General features: G+C 39.4%; 1 protein-coding gene across 2 annotated transcripts in view; it reads left to right on the top strand.

The window, feature by feature from the left end:
* GPR19 (G protein-coupled receptor 19) overlaps positions 1-17,217 on the top strand; it is a 68,024-nt gene that overhangs the window by 23,380 nt on the left and 27,427 nt on the right. Inside the window, exon 1 of one of the 2 annotated variants that reach the window (XM_036759476.1) lies at positions 9,027-9,255. The exons of the other annotated variant lie outside the window; for it this stretch is intronic. The gene's annotated coding sequence lies outside the window, so the exon portion shown is untranslated. Of the gene's footprint in view, positions 1-9,026; positions 9,256-17,217 lie in introns of those variants that run through there. 2 annotated transcript variants of the gene reach the window in all.

Raw genomic sequence — 17,217 nt, forward strand, 5'->3', positions numbered from 1 at the left:
TACTCTCAGAGTTTCCTTAGAGCACTGAGAAGTTAATTGACTTGCCAGGGGTCCCACAGTCAGTATCTTAGGCAGGATTCAAACACAGGTCTTCCTCACAGTAGGGGCAAAAATCTCTCCATTTTGCCAGTCTCAGTATAAATACATGTTTATATGTGTGTGAGTATAGTCTAAATTCTGGATATGTCACACATGTAGATTTTTTTTTGTTTGACCTTTTCCCCCCTTTCCTGCTAGATTCTTTTACTGAAATTGTAAATATTAAAGGCTATTAATGCATCATTGGATTATTTTTATGAGTAAAATGCATGCTCCTTGGGGGCAAGGATTATTTTTTTAAATTTATGTCCCCAGTACATTGCATATTGCTTTGTACATAGGCCAGTTAATATCTGTTCATTGATGTGATTTTAATTAACTAATAGCCGAACGAGACCTTAGAGAAAATCTAGCTTAGCCCCTTCATTTTGTATATTTGGAAACTGAAACCCAAATAATTGACTTACCAAAAGTGACACAGAACCTGGATTCAAACCCACATCTTCTGACTCCCAAATCCTGTATTCTTTCCATTATAATAGGCGACCTTTAAAGAAGTGTTGCCTGTATCTCTCCCAGGTCTTACTTTTGAGCACATTCTTGTTCTGTTGAGGTTGAGGGGAACTTAAGTTGATTGAAGTTTGTATTAAGTTGGTTTTTTTGTTTTTGGCTTTATTCATAAGTCACTTTTCTGACCTGGAAACTTTTATCATCATAGTTGTTCTTCACTTTGCTAATGGAATAGAAACAACGATTTGCTAGACCATTCGTGGCCACTGGAGGACAGGAAAGCTTTAGTAATAAGACTGCCTGAGGCTCAGATGATAAGAGAGGATCTGCCACACTGTGGAACACACACAAGAGGGCAGCAGAAGGTCAAAACACTGAAATTTAACTAGTTCATAGTTAACTAATTCATAATTCTAAGCCATGCCTATTACTTCAAATTCTTATATTGTCGTCGTAATACTTTATATTTATGTAAAGGAGATACTGTCAGTTTGATCAAATTAAGTTTTCCGACAACTTCGATAATAATGATAGATAGATAATATTTACATAGCACTTTGAGGTTTGCCAAGCACTTTGCAAATACTATCTCATTTAATCCTCGTGACAACCCTGGGAGGTAGATGATATTATTTTCCCCGTTTCATGGAGGAGGGAACTAAGGCAGACTGATGTTAAATGAGTTGTACAGAGTCCTACAGCTGGGAAGTGCCTAAGGTTGGATTCGAACTCAGATCCTCCTAGCCCCGGGTCCAGCATTCCTTCCACTCAACCACCTAGCCGCTGCCTAACAACAATGAGAAAACTCCTCAATCAATTGGAATTATATTATATAGGGCATTGACCATTGCCCTATATGAAGACAACTGAGCAACGTGAGAAGTAATCTTGGGTGACTTTTAGTTAAGATTGCAACATGAAAGGACATATTAGAGCCCAGCTCTCCCACACACACCACAGATAACATAAGAATAAGATCCCACATAGACCAACTATAAAGAAACTCAAAGAGAAAAAGAAATACTAATCCAAACTGCATTACAAAACACACACACACACAGCAGCGAGAGTGTGTGGAAGCTGGTAGAGGGGTAGCGCAACTGAGCTTGGGTAAATGGGCTGAGAAGAACCGTTCTGTGGAAGCCAACATTAGCTTCTGCAAATAGTTGTGAAGTGAGCCAGCACTCTGAACAAGGGGGTCATCAACAAGTGTGAATTCCAATAATCAAGGATCTAAAATTCACTCTCTACCCTGGCCTCTCAGAACAGGGACCAAAGCCTAAAACCCTGGATCTCCAGCTAAGGCAGTCTATCCCGTATACAGCTTGTTTGTATATTGTCTCCCACATTAGATTGTGAGCTCACAGTGCCTCATTACATAGTAAGTGTTTGGTTAATGTCTATTGACCTACCCATCTTCTCCTGTTTCCTTCTGCAATCAGTTAACTGGAAATCACTGGTTTTAGGCTTTGGTCCCTGAAATGGTCCTACAGAAGACAGCACTGGCTTCAGCCTGCTTTCTTAGAGTATCCCCATACCACTCTTGACCAGGTTTCTGTGCACCATCTCCTCCTGGGAGATGCCACTCCTGCAACAGCGCTTCCTTCAGCTTACTTGATCTTGGAACCCAAAATTCACAAATAATTATGAAATATTTTTAGATGTTAAGATGCCACTTTAAATGTAAGAAAAATCATTTCTACAAAACAGCCTATAACAATTTCTCAGGAAGTTCAAGAAGCATTTCTAAAAGTAAAGGATGCTCACGAATTTGTAATGATCTGAAAAAGAAATGTTCCATAAGTCTCAGGATGAAGTATTGTCATCACTGAGCAAATTGAAGTAGCAGGTATTGAAATATTTAACTGATTTTCAGGTAGCCCTTAAGAAAATTAAAACTAATAGAAATAGGCCTGGCAAGTTGATATAAAAAATATAATTCGGGTTTACTGACATTAGGTATTGAACTCTACATACTATATTGCAGCCAACCTGGCTAGACTTATGGTTCCCCATACGCAACATTCCATTTTCTTTTTTCTGTGCCTGTGCATAAGCTGTCTCCCATGTCTGGGATGTACTTACTCTCTCCTCTTCTTTGCCTCACAGAATCCACTTTCTTCAAAGTTTAGCTCAAGTGATATCTCCTGTAGGAAGAAGATCCTCCTAGTTACTAGTGTTCTCCTTCCCAGGTATATAGACAAAGTAGGTATTAAATTATACCTTCTCTATTTAATTTTCTGTGTACATGAAAATAGTGTTTGTGAATGTGAAAGGCCAGTGGATTTTGATTTGAGCACATGGGCTCAGATCTCAGATCTGCAGCTTGCTACCTCTGTGGCCTGCTGCTAGTTATTTAACCTCTACGGGCCAGTTTCTTCTCCTATAAAATGAGGAGGCTGGACTAGATGGCCTCAAGGGTCCCTTCTTGTTCTAAATCTTTGGTCCTATGAACCTATGTTGTTTTTTTCCAATTGAGTTTATACTCTTGGACACAGGGACCATTGCATTTCTGTTTTTGTCTTTCTAGCACCTGGCACATTGTACAACAATTTGTTGTTGTTGTTCCGTTGTGTCTTTCTCTTCCCGACCCCACTTGGGGTTCTCTTAGCAAAGATACTGGAGTGGTTTGCCATTTCCTTCTCTAGCTCATTTTACAGATGAGGAAACTGAGGCAAACAAGATTAAGTGACTTGCCCAGGATCACACAGCTAGTAAGTGTCTAGGGTCAGATTTGGGCTCAGGAAGATGAGTCTTCCTGACTCTAAGTACAGCACACCATCCACTGCACCACCTAGCTGCCCTAGGTTCTTAATTAATGCTTGTTAAATGAATGAGTGAAAGAAAGCTATAGTTTTATGTCTCTTCTATCTTTTACTGTCAAACTCCTTAAAGAGTAATCTACACTTTCTTCTGTACCATTCTCTCACTTCTCAGTCCTTCAAAATCTGGTTTCTATTCTACAACTTGACTAAAACTACACTGTCCAAGATTACCAGTGATCTCTTAAATGCCTGAATCCAAGCATTTTCTCAATCCTCATCCTCTGTGACATCTCAATAGCCTTTAATCCTGACCTACTTTTTCCTCCCAGTTACTGCCTCTGCTTGGCCTCCATGACATAGTGCTGGTTCTCCTACTTGTAGGACTGCTCAGATTCTTTTGCTGAATCAGCTTCCTCCTTATCATGGATATTTCCTAGGGCTCTGTCCTGAGTCCTCTTCTTTTCTCTGTGTATTCTCTCTTTTTTAGATATTTTATCATCTGCATAAGGTTATCATACTCCATAGAGTATCATCCATAAGAGATGATACTCTACCCAAATGACTTCTCATTCTATATATCCATCCCCAATATTACTCCTGATCTAAAGTCACTCATTTTCAACTGCTTACATGATATGCTTTCCTGGGTGTCTTGCAGGAATTTCAAACTCAAGGCCACAAAATAACTAATTGTCTCTCCCTCCATTCCCAACCCTATCCCTCCTATACACACTTATTTCTGTTGAAGGCACCAATCAATAAGCATTTATTTATTAAACTATTAGGTTCTAAAAGCACTGTGCTTAGTACCACCATCTTCCTAATTAACCAGCTTCTTCATAATCTCGGAGTATACCTGACTTAATCCTCTTCTCTTATCCCCCATATCCAATTAGTTGCCAAGTCTTACTAATGTATCTCCATGACTTCTCTTTCATCTTATCCTTTTCTCTGCAATCACATAAGCACCACCTTAGTTCAAGCCCTCCCTGCCTCTCTCCTGAACAATAGCAATAGCCTCCCAATTGGTATCATTTCCAGTCTCTCCTCCATGCAATTCATTCTCCTCACAATTGCCAAAATAATCTTCCTGGCACAAGTTGTGCCATGCTTCTCCCCAGCTCTAAAATCTTCAATGGCTTTCCATTATCCATGGTATAAAATACAAACAGCCTGGCTCTTAATGCCCTCTACAATCTGTCCGCAGCTGCTTTTCCAGCTAGACTTGATACCACTCCCCTTCATAAACTCTGTGTTCCAGATGAACTGTCCTACTAGCAGATCCCAGAATTTAATATTCCATCTCATGCCTCCATGCATTCATCCAAAATGTTCCCTATGATGGGAATGCACTTATCCCTCATGTCTGTATCACAGAATCCTTCTAACAAGGATCAATTCAGGTGTCACCTCCACTTTTCATGAAGCCTTCCCTACTCCTACCCCATTTCACCCCCTAGTTGTAAGTACTCTCTCCTTAGTTTTTCTTGTACTCAACAGTTACTTGGACTCCTGATACATCCCCAAATTAAATGTAAGGTCCTTGAGGGCAGGGACTATCTGTTTTTGTCTTTGCATCCCCAGTACCTAACGCAGTGCTTTGCATGCAATAGTCACTTAAGAAATGTTCATAGAGCACTATGCAGTCAAATTGCAGCTAAACTAGATCAAGTGGGTTGCCCCTCAAAGCTGGCTCCTCACCAGACTTGGTTGCCACAACTATGGCAAGCTCTGCTAGGAACTTTCATCAGTGGACCACCGGTGCCTCTTCCAACTTTTTGAAACTCAAAAGATTGTTCTATAAATAATGCTCATTAACCTTGTATCAGGAAAGAATAAACACATCAGAGACAAAAGAAACAAAACACCATGTGTTCAATGCCACGTGGTGAGCAGATGCAGAAGGGACTCTACCACTTAGAAGATTTCTACCTTCTCACTAGAGAGCAGAAAGAGATAGGGAAGGAATGAGGGTAGGGGTGGGGGAGGGGAGGGAGACTAGTGGGGAAATGAATTCCTCCATTTAAGCCTTTTACATGAATCCACAGTTCTAGTTCAGCAACCAATTAAAAGGCTTTTCATTACCATGCAAGTCACAGAATACTTATGCTCTGAATCAGGGATAAGTCAGTATGATAACCACACATTTCTGGAATTAGTCTCCCCAAACAAGCCTCCACTCAAATTACCAGTAGGCAGAACATACTGGTTCATACTGCACATGCTCCAAGGATTGAGCTTTCACTGTCCAGTCTCCCATTATATTTCTGTTATTCAATCTGCCCTGAATTGAGTCCACCAATACCTACCTAAATTAGTCCAGCCAAGTGGCTTCACTATACCCAAGATCTTAGATTACTGTTCCAAAGGAGATGTAAATCTCATCCAGGTATGGTCTGTGGGCCAAAATCCAGCTGCCACCTGTTTTAGATGTCCAGTAAGCTAAAAATGGTTTTTACATTTTTAGATGCATTAAAACTTTATTCCAAATGTAAAAACCATTCTTAGCTCATAAGCTTTGCAAAAGCAGGCATCAAGCAGGATTTGGTCTAAGGGCTGTAGCTGAACTTCTAGTCCACTAGTCCACATCCCTGTCAAAACTATTGAAGATAGGTATCAACTGTCTGAGGTCTCACTACGTCAGAGTACCTCCATGAAGTCCTCAAAAATCTACTAACCAACAGCTATGTTATCACAATTAGTATGTCTAGATAATTTTAACACTAGAAATCCCATCCTTGTTCAGTCTATGAGGAAATTCTGTGGATTTCAGGTAAATTTGTACCCGAATTAAAAAAGTGCATTTGAGTACTTTAAAAAGGTGTCCTGAGAGCTCACCAGACACGTAATGATGTAATAGGGGCTTATCTTAGATTCTCTGTCAATGACTGTCCTTATTGAGGATTGCCAATTGTCTTCTCATGCTGACATTTTCTAAAAGGTACATTTTATACACATTTCTAATTGTAGTTTTTTGTAGCTGTATCAGGGGTAAAGGGAATCTGTTCTCTCAGAGTTATCACTTTTTCCTTTGGCTCTGGAATCAGTCACTTAGTATTGTCATACATAGTAGGGTAGAGAGAAGAGACAGACCATATAGTAAATATAATACTGGAGGATAGCAGTGTGGGTGAGGAGGAAGACAGACAATCCAAAAAAAAACATGAAGTCTCCAAAAACCTGTGAGCATAAAAGTTAATAAATGGTAAATAAATAAATTAAATCCGTAACAGGAAAGATTATTCTTGTGCGAAGGTGAAAAGAACTATTCTAGAGTTCTTACATTTCCTTCCTCAGGAACGTTTAACTACATACACCCAAACTAGGCCTGCTACTCAAGACTGCACCAAAAACTCAAATATCTACTTCACTCTTTTCTGTGTAGGCACAACCTAAATAATCCAAATCTAATAGTAATCTCTAAGCACTTTTAAAAGTATCTGAGTGTAAAGAAAAGAACAACTTTACTATTTGACTTATTCATTCTGTCTGGCTCATTTTCCTAAAGAAAATATGGTATATTTAGGCAAAAGTGAGCACAGGATTAGAAGTATGGGATAGGATAACAGACTTTTAACATGATTTCTATATTGGCTGTCTCTGTGGTATGTATGACATGTGTTGAGGCATATCTGTATGCCCGATTCTGTAAATCACTGAGAAATGATACTAATTTATTTATGTTAAGGATGCAGATTTTGTCTGAACACACAAGGATAAACTTCCTAACAGTTAACCGAAAATGGACTGGGTCAATTTACAGGGTTCAAGGTCCCTTTCACTGAATGTCTTTAAACAGAGGTTATATAATAACTTTGTCTTGAGTTGTACATGGGACTCATGATTTGATTAGATAATGGACTAGATGGCTTCTGATGCTCTGTTTTAAAAATAGATTTTCTTAAATGTGGAACAAGCCAAAATGGTATGTTTTGTATATTTTAGAATGCTCTACTGAATGGATTTTGCTTTTTAAAATCTTCTGTTAAATAATAAAGTTACTTTTAGAAGATGGTACATTGAGCCAAGTGTGATTTTTAAAAATGATACATGAAAAGTACACTCTCAGCTGGGGCCTGAATTTTTACAAACTGAAAGTTAGTATTTTCACAACAATTTTCCCCACATATATATGCTTATAATTATCTTACAGCTGATTAGATGTCAGCCAAGTGCCAGTCTTAAAGAAAATGGCAATTCTTTGTGACTAATTTTTGAAACTAAAATAGTTCAAATGACACCTAAAAGAGTACCCAAATTTTATTATATTTAAGTTTTAATTCAATCTTTCATTAAAAAAAACTAGCCCCTCCTAGAGCTAATGTTTTTAGGGTATTTGCCCTTTTTTAATTCAAGAAAATAAAATTATTATCATTCAGTCCTTACGTATCAAATGCTAAGCTTTAAGATGTCCAGATATTCCACTTTGAATAGGAATCTATTTCTCATATTCTTTCCAGAATTATTTTGTGAAGCTAGAGCTTTTATCCAGTTGCACTATTTTAAATAGCCTCTCTACATTAGAAGTGATGGGGCTTGGGGTGAGTTAAGTTTGCTGTCTCCATATTAATTTTGAAATCTTTTCAGGGTATAGGGTCAGTAACAATTGAGCAGTGAAAGGGCCCATTAGGTAAATTTGGCTCTAGAAATGTTAATTGAAAATCCCCTTCACCCATTCAGTCCTTTTCTCTCTGCCTTTCTTCAGTTGCTGGGGTCCCATGGTGACCATCATTGAAAGAAATCATCCTCTTTAGCAGTTACACAACACCATGGCAACTGGGACATCAGCTGAGCTGGATAGATGCTAAATACACAGCTAGAGGCTTCTTTCCTACTTTGTAAATCCTACTCTTTATGAGGCCCTAGGGAAGAGGACAAAGGCTCATAAATATGCACAAGAACACATCTGTTCATATGTACATATGTATAAATACATGTATACATGAATATGGGTGTAAATCTAGATTTATTATGATAAAAACTCTCCTGCCCCCTAATCCAGGTCAGATATTTTAAAAGTTTCAACAGGAAAATACAGGGAGTTAAGGGAGTGGTTGGGGGGCAGGATATGGGAGGAGTAACCCTTGGTTCAAAGGGAAATGAAGCACATTGTGTTGCATAATCAATCAATTAATGGGAAAGGAAGTCAGAATCTTAAAAATATGTCCTGACTTGTGGTTACATGCAGGGCAAAAAAACCTCTTATTTCACCAAATGATGAAATCAACTAATTCCTTTAATCACCTCTCGGGCAGGTGGGACAATGCTGTCCTTGGTGCTGAAGATATTGTCCTTCTTGGGGTAAAAATGTTCTGAGAGAAGTTAAAGGAACATCCTTCCAGCTCTGAAGTCAGAGTAACTATTCTCTTCAATGGTCAGATACAGTCTTCATAGTGATTAGAGAGTGGGATGGAATAATGATAGGGGGAGAAAGTACTATTTTCATCCTTAACCTGAAAATCTTGGAAAACCCAGATGAAAACCTGAGGTGGAAAACAGAAAGGGAATGGGGCTTTTTCGTGTACTAGTAAATGCTTCCTTTTTCATGCTGATTTTCTTGCCTAGAACCAACCAATCTAGTTCAGATATTTCTGCTGCTTTGTTGCTGAAAAGAAGGGGGTAGGGAGATGGTTAGATTCTTCCACTAAGCCACATGATCGATTTCCCATGTGACACATTCCAGAGCCCTGGAAAGAAAAGGGGAGGGGCGCTAAGAGTGGGGCTGGGGGCGGGTGGATGGTTTAGTAGTCAATCCTGCAAAACGTCATCTTGTCTCTATACCAGGAAGCAGGCAATGAGCCAGGGGAAAGGCAGAGAATAGACATGACTGTGCACCAAAGCTTCTCCTGTGATCTGTGGCTTTTTCTAGACTGTGGTTCAAGGGGAATTACCGGCAGAAAATACCCAAGAAGAAGACATCTGAGATCAGGTCATGAGCAAGGTAGGTAATAGGTACCCTGCAACAAAAGAATTAAAATCTCTTTCAGACGACTCGATGTATTTTTCCCTTCCGGGAAATTAGGAAATTGAGACCTACTTGGGACCTGGTTAGGGTCTTTGAGACTGGAGGTTTTATATGAAACAAAATAAATTAAGGAAGGCTTCCGTTGAGAACAAATTTGACAGAGATTGTATGGAAAAAGCTGATCACATGTTTCCTACCGAAAAGGAAAGAATTAGTTTTCATTGAATCCTAGAAAGTATGTGGGGGAGAAGGGACAGAATCACATTGATGAAACCTAATTTTGTTTGCAGTAAAATTCATTATCATCCTTTTAATCTACTCTATCCATGCTGACGTTCTCAGAGAATATTGACAGAGTTTTAGGGTATTTAGGCAGATATGAGCCAGCCTTTTGCCTTGCAATTATCCTTGTTAGGTTTTCACTAATAAGAGGTCTTATACTTTAGGCCAACTCTGAAAGGAAAATTAGAATGTGAAACATTAGGATGATATGACTAAGGAGATCACTTAGTTTTCAGAAGTGGAGAGGCTATTTGCAACAAGAATTTCTTGTAGACATTAACCTTAGCAGATCTCACCATTTTTACACAGCACAGAGTGAAATGGAGAATTGGTAATCACCAGGTTATTTCAAATGATATACAGCCAGCTTGGCCAATTCAGGATTTATAACTGGTCGATCTGCTAAAAAATCCCTAGAGTAGCATATAGAATGGATTATGTTCATTGTTAATTACCCCGAGGAGGCTGCCTGTATAGCCCCAATCACCTAATAATCGGCAATCTTTTCCTTCCTTTCATGGTACCATGATAACAAAGTGCTTTTTAAAAAGTCTAGAGAAAAGAAAAGCTGGGGAAAGGTCACAAGTTTTCTTTATCAATCAAAAAGCATTTATGAAGTGTCCACTATGTACCAGGAAACATGCTAGGTGCTGGAAATACAGATGCAATGAATGAGACAATCCCTACGGACATGTAGGTGACATCCTAATGGAAACAAGGATAAATACACAGAAAAATATATACAGAATAAATCCAAACAAGTACAAAATAGTTAAATATTAGGCGGTTGGGGAGGAAGGGCATGGCAGTTGGAGGAAATCAGGAGAGGCTTCATGTAGAAAGTGATATTTGTGCTGCATCTTACAGGAAGAGAGGGATTCCATGAGGGGGAAGGGAGGAGGCTGGGCATTCTAGGCAGGGAATGCTAGAGCAGAGGCTTGGAGACAGGAGATGGAGGCTCCTGTGTGAAGAACAAAGAGGGTCAGTTTGCCTGAAAAGAGGAATGTGGGAGGGGGAGAAATGCCCACTGAGGCTGGAAAAATAGGCTTGAGCCAGATTGGGAAGGGCTTTAGAAGGTAAACAGAGGAATTTATATTTAATCTTATTTAATTTTAGTCAATAAGGAACCAATGAAGTTGATTAAGTAAAAGAGTAACATGATCAGAACTGTATTTAAAGAAAATTACTTTGTCAACAGTGTGTAGGATGGACTGGAGTGGGGAGAGACTGGGGGGAGGAAGACCAATCAGGAGGCTATTGCAATAGTACAGGTGAGAGAGGATGAGAGCCTGAACTAAGATGGTAGGGTTTTCTAGTAGAGAGAAGGGGTTGGATGCAAAAGATGTTTTAAACATAGGAACAGAAAGATTTGACAACTGATTGATTGATAGGTGAGCTAAGAGAGAGTTATTGGGGCAGGTAGGTGGTAGGGTGGATAGAGTGCTGGGCTTAGAATCAGGAATACCTGAGTTCAAATCCAGCCTCAGACCCTGACTGGCTGTGTGGCCCTGGACAAGTCACTTAACCTTTCTGCCTTGATTTTCTCCAATGTAAAATGGGGATAATAATAGCACTTATGTCTCAGAGTTGTTGAGAGGATCAAATGAGATGATAATTGTAAAGGACTTAGCACACTGCCTGGCACATAGTAAGTGGTATATAAATGTTAGTTATTATTACTAATGCTGAGATTATAAGTCTGGGAGGCTGGGAGGATAGTGGTGCCTAATACAAAAAATTGTGAAGTTTGGAAGAAGAAAGAATTTGGAGGTTAGGTTGGCACATGTTGAATTTGAAAGTCTCTGGGACATTTAATGCAACCTTTTAAAACCATTCCCATTTAAAGACCAGGTAGCTTACCTAGATTTTCGGTAAGGGCACTCGTTTCTGTAGTTAAATAGTTTTTTTAAATCTAAACATATGAAATACATATTGAATCTACTATTTAGCATTTGGGTTTATTGTTGATTTAAAAAGATAAACCATTATTATACTTTCAAATAACCTAATGCTTCCATTGATAAACTAAAAGATTTTTATGTTTAAATGAGCTAAAGAAAAAGTTTTTGGATATTTCTCTTTTCTACCCCTTCTCCATATTCAACCCTTTACATCTGGCTTTTGACCTCCTTCAACAGAAAGTGACCTCTCCAGAATTCCAAATCAGTTTCTCAATTGTCAAATGCAGTGCCTTTTTCTTCATCTTCATCCTTCCTGACCTCTCTGCAGCACTTGATACTGTTGGCTGTCCTTGCTTGGACACTTTCCTCTCTAGGTTTATGTAACACTCCTCTCTCTCTCTGTCTCTCTCTATCTCTCTCTCTCTTCTCCTCCTCCTCCCTTTCTCCCTCCCTCTCTCTCCCTCCCCCCATTTCTTTCCCTTCTCCCCACTCCCTTCTCTCTTCCCTCTCTCTCTCTCCCTCCCTCTCCCTCCTTTCTCCTTTCCCCTCCCCCCTCCCTCTTCCCCCACTCCCATTGGTTCCCTGTTCCCTTCAACATCAAATGCAAATTCCTCTATTTGGCATTTATAGCCCTTTACAACCCTCTCTGACCTACTTTTCCAGTCTTTTTACCACTCTTAACACATCCCAAGGTCCAGACAATTGGCCTCTTCCTGTTCCTCATACACAGTATTCCATCCCCTTTCTCTGCATCTTTATACTGGCTATCTCCTGTGCCTGGAATGCACACCCTCCTCACTCCTTTCTCTTAGAATCCCCAGTTACTTTAAAAGCTCAGCTCAAGTGCCACCTTCTACAGGAAATCTTTCCTGATCCCCTAGCTGCTAGTGCCTCCCTCCTCCCCGCTAAAATTTTTTAACCTAGTATTTATTTTGTATACTGAACATCTGATCCATAACTTTCTGAATATATTGTCTCCCCTGACAGAACACAAGCTTCTTAGTTGTAAGGACTGTTTCATTTTTGTCTTTGTAAGCCCAGAATCTAACAGGTACCTGACACATAGTTGGTGCTTAATAAATGTTGGTTAGTTGATTGATTGTTGGTACTGCCAGACCCAGACTTTTGGGAGAGACTAAAGCCATGTACTATCCCCTTTGATAAAAGTGGATTTACCTGATGTCCATAGAAAGTAAGGTGTGTGTTGGGTTTATCCTGAGTATACTGAGCAAAACAAGTAGGTCTACATATGAAGAGAAAATGAATAGGCCATATCTCAAGTTATGTGAGATTCTTTACCAGATCAGTTTGAGGATACTATGCTTCTATCTTTCCTGAAAGGACCCTCACTCTAAAGCAGAAATTCTTACACTTGTTTGTGCCATAGACCCCTTTGTCCAGTGAAATCATTGGACACTTTCTCAGAACAAATACGTAAAATAAAATACAGAGAATTTTGAAAGAAACCAATTATATTGAAATAGTTATCAAATACACACACAAACAAACAAGTTTGTAGATCACAGGTTATGAATCCCTGCTCTAAAGTCTCATCATCCTCTACCCTAGGCCAAAAACATCCCACTAATCTACTCACTAATTCACCACTAGAGCTTCATTCTCCCGGTCTAAAGATAAAAAATATCATAGGTTTGGAACTGAAGGGGCCTCTGACACCATCAAATCCAACCCCTTCACTTTATAAATGAAGAAACAGGCCTAGAAAAGTTAAGCAACTTGCCCAGCACCATACAGGTAGTTATCCTTAGTATGAATGAAGTACTTGACCAAAGGTTTTGATGCGTGTATAGGAGACAGAATAAGGAGATTGGGGACTTGAATATGAGAATAAGTGGAGTGTATCAAAGGTTAAAAAAATTACACAAAATGTGAAGACTAGGACAATGAAGACCAAACTTGCCTGGCTCATAATTTTGCCTAAGAACTACCCTGCTGCCCAAGATGAATATCTTTCACTTTCTAACACTTTCTCTGTAATTTGTCTCTCAAATGTTTGCCTCATACTTTATTCCAAAAGTTTATCAATTGATCTGAGAGTTTCAGAGTTTTAAGGGACATCCATGGTCATCTAGTCCAACCCACACCTGAACATGAATTCTCTTTATAGCATACTCAAAAAGTGGTCATCTAGCCGCTGCCTGAAGACTTTCAGTGACAGGGAGCCCATTAACTAACTGCTCTTTGCAATTTCTAGTCATTGCTTTTCTAGTCCTGCCCTCCAGAACCAAACAGAATTATCTGACCTCCTCTTCTATAATACAACCCATAAATACTTGAAGAGAGCTATTCAGTCTTCCACTGAGTTGTCCCTAGGCTAAACATCCCCAGTTCCTTCAACTGATGTCATATGGTCATTGACACAAGGCTGTTCACCATTCTGAGTCCCTCCTTTGGACTGCCTCTAGATTTTCAATGTCCTTTCAAAACTGTGGTGACTAGAACTGAACACAATCCTTTATTTACATGGAGGCAACACGATGTGGTGAAAAGAGAATTCGATTTGGATCCTAAAAGACCTAGACTTAAATCTGAAGTGGACCACCCTACTACCCTTTGGGGAAATCACCTAACTTCTCATCTTATTCATCTGCAAAATAAGTCAGGTTAGACTAACTTACCTCTAAGCTCCCTTCCAGCTCTAAATCTAAGATTCTATGACCAGGGCAGGGTATAGCGGGACTCTTATCTCCTAATTCCTGTAAGCTATTTCTCTTCATGTAACCCAAAAGTGCATTCCGATTTTTGACCACCGTATCATGAACTAAACTCAAACTGAGCTCTCAGTCCACTAATCAGTCACTCAATCACTTAGTCAACAAGCTAAATGCTTATAATGCTTACACTGTACTAAAAAGTGGATCTACAAAGAAAAAGGGAAAATCATCCCTGCCCTCAAGAAGCTTACATTCTAATGGAGTAAACAGCGTATACATAGACATATATACCAAAATCCCATATCTTTTTTTCATACAAACTTTTTTTCATGTTTCACCACACCATACCTACTTGTATTTGTGAAGCTGATTTTTTTAACCCAATCGTAAGACTTTTTTACTTGCCCCTATTAAATTTCATATTATATTTGGCCCAGTGTTCTAGCCTGTCTTTTTGGGTTTTTCCTCTTGGTGTGTTAGCTCTCTCTATCAGCTTTGTGTTATCTACAGATTTGATAAGCATGCCTTCTTATGCCTTGATAGATCTAAATCATTGATTGAAGTGTTAAATAGCCATAAATATTTATTGAACAAGGCACGAGCTGGCAAATCTGCTATGTCCATTGAACAAGTTGGAATCTAGCTGTAGGGAAACTTGGAGAGTATTTGGTGGACACTATCAATAAAGTAAGTTACACAATCCAATGTGGAGATAAACCATGAGTACCCAAACCAGTGTTCTGCAAACAGTGTGAGGGCTGGGAGTTGGTGGGTGAGGATGGTAAATATTTGTTGAATTAATATTTCAGTGCGAATTAAGACAAATACATCTGGATGAACACTCATTGAATTCATCTGAATTCACTATACACAGTCAAAATATCTGCCAATAAGGTCATGAATAGCTTCTAATACTACACACTCCTTGAACACAGGAGGAGTTCAATAAAAGTTTTATGAAAGAAAAAATATAAGAAAAGAAACCATGAGATCAAGTCCACAGGATGAAAGTGATTCTAACCATGTGATATTTGGAGATATACCTCTTTTTTGTCATTTCCTGCACATCTACAGGGATAGAGGAATAAAATAGATTATAGAACCATACAGGCTCAGAGATGGAAGGCACCTGGAAGGAGCTACCAGTTTAAACTCCTACATAATACATAATTCCCATATATAAAAACTCTCCAACATCATAACCTAGCTTTTTCTGGAATGCCTCAAATGATGGGGAGCTCACAAAGCTGACTAAAGTCCATTTCTAAATCTCTGTAATGACTAGGAAGTTCTTTCTCACTCACAATGGAGGAAGGAAGGAAAAGGCATGTATTAAGTGCTTACTACATGCATGGCACTGGGCTAAGTGCTGGGGATACCAGTACAAAAAAAGATAGTCTCTGCCCATAAGAATCTTATACTCTAACAGAGGAAAACAAAACTTATTGGGGAATTGTGGGCAAGGAAGGGTGAAATCACTCCGTTGGTGAGCAGAGCCACAGGACAGTTGAACGATGTGCCTTTTCTAGAAGCAATGATTATTTTTGTAAAAATGCCTAGCACAGTGCCTGGCACATGGTAAATGGCATATAAATACTTATTCCCTCCCCTTTACTGCCAATAGTAGTACTGAGCTCATCATTATTCATGGAACAAGAGGTGGAAAGGGGCATGGGATGGGGGGAGAAGGAAGAATGTTTGTGCTGGCACAGAAGGAAAATGGTATGGTTCATTGGCTAGGGCTGGCCAGATGAAATGACCTTTCACCAATGACCAAGGCCCACAGCAAACCACTGCAGGTAGTTGGAGTCATGATAAAGGATGGACAGCCTAGGAAGACTCCTGCTCATCTTGCTACAATGAGCTCCAAGACCACAAGTCGCTCACCAAAGAAGCAGTGGCTCCCTGGAGAATCCTTAGACATTTGGAATTTGCTTGGACTTAGGAACTATGATGTCTGCTCCAATACCACAGAACTCTCAACTTGAACCTCTGGGCCAATTCCAAGGATACCCAGTGTCCTTGGAGTTTAGTTAGACCTGGCAGTCTAACTAACGTCTTGGGGTTCATTTCTTAAGTTTAGTCAATTTCCACTCTGTGATGGCAATTTTCTTGTCCAGTAAATGACTATTTTCTGAAAAGAGCAAAAGTTATATATGATCAGAGCCAGTGTATCCTCCAGTTTTTTGCAGATGGGCAGGCAGTACTGAGAAAGGAACACACCTCACATTTCCCCTGGATGCTAATACCATCTCCCCACCCCCATTGCTGTCATCTAATTCCCCTTCAAACAAATTCAATAATAAAAGGATACTAAAAAAGCAAAACCAAAAAACACCATACCTAAATAGGACTGGCCTTTTTGGGAAAACCTTTATGTCAATACCAGTGTGACACAAGGTTATCGATTACTTCTTCAGGGCCATATCTATTAAAGAGAAACAAACCAGAACAGCATCTTATTTATGGCTACCCACAACAGGAAGACCCTGACTGAATAGTGCTAGATCCAGAAGCAATGTCTTCAGTACATGATATGCTGAGACAAGCTATCTCCCACAGCTTCTGAACCATCTTTTATGATTCTGCTTTCCTGCTCCTTCTTATCTAGTTTGATGAGCCAGGAGGCCTGGATCCATATTCTGATTCTAACCACCTCACCACTCTGAGCTTCAGTTTCCTCATCAATAAATGCAGTACAAATTCAAGCTGCAATTATTTCATTTCTGAGTTAGTAGGAATAGTAATTGTCCCTGTGCTGAAATCAAAGAGGTAGTAAAATACAGCCCAACACCTTTTGAAGAAGTTGGTATAAGGGGATAAGATAAGACCTACCCACTAGGCTATTGCAGTTACAACCAGGATCTTAATGGATGTAATTGTTTTGTTTCCAGGGCTTTAATGGGACACACAAATGGACATTATAACTAGGGCAGTTGGAATAGTGGAAAGAGCACTAGGCTTCAGGTCAGAAGGCCTAGGTTCCAGCCCCAGATCTGCTGCTTATTAGCTATGTGAATATGGCTAAATCACTCACTTCAGCCTCAGTTTCCTCAAAAGTCAAAAGGGGTTAGTAGGAT

This window comes from Trichosurus vulpecula, chromosome 5 (genome assembly GCF_011100635.1).
Source record: "Trichosurus vulpecula isolate mTriVul1 chromosome 5, mTriVul1.pri, whole genome shotgun sequence".
Taxonomy (NCBI): Eukaryota; Metazoa; Chordata; class Mammalia; order Diprotodontia; family Phalangeridae; genus Trichosurus; species Trichosurus vulpecula.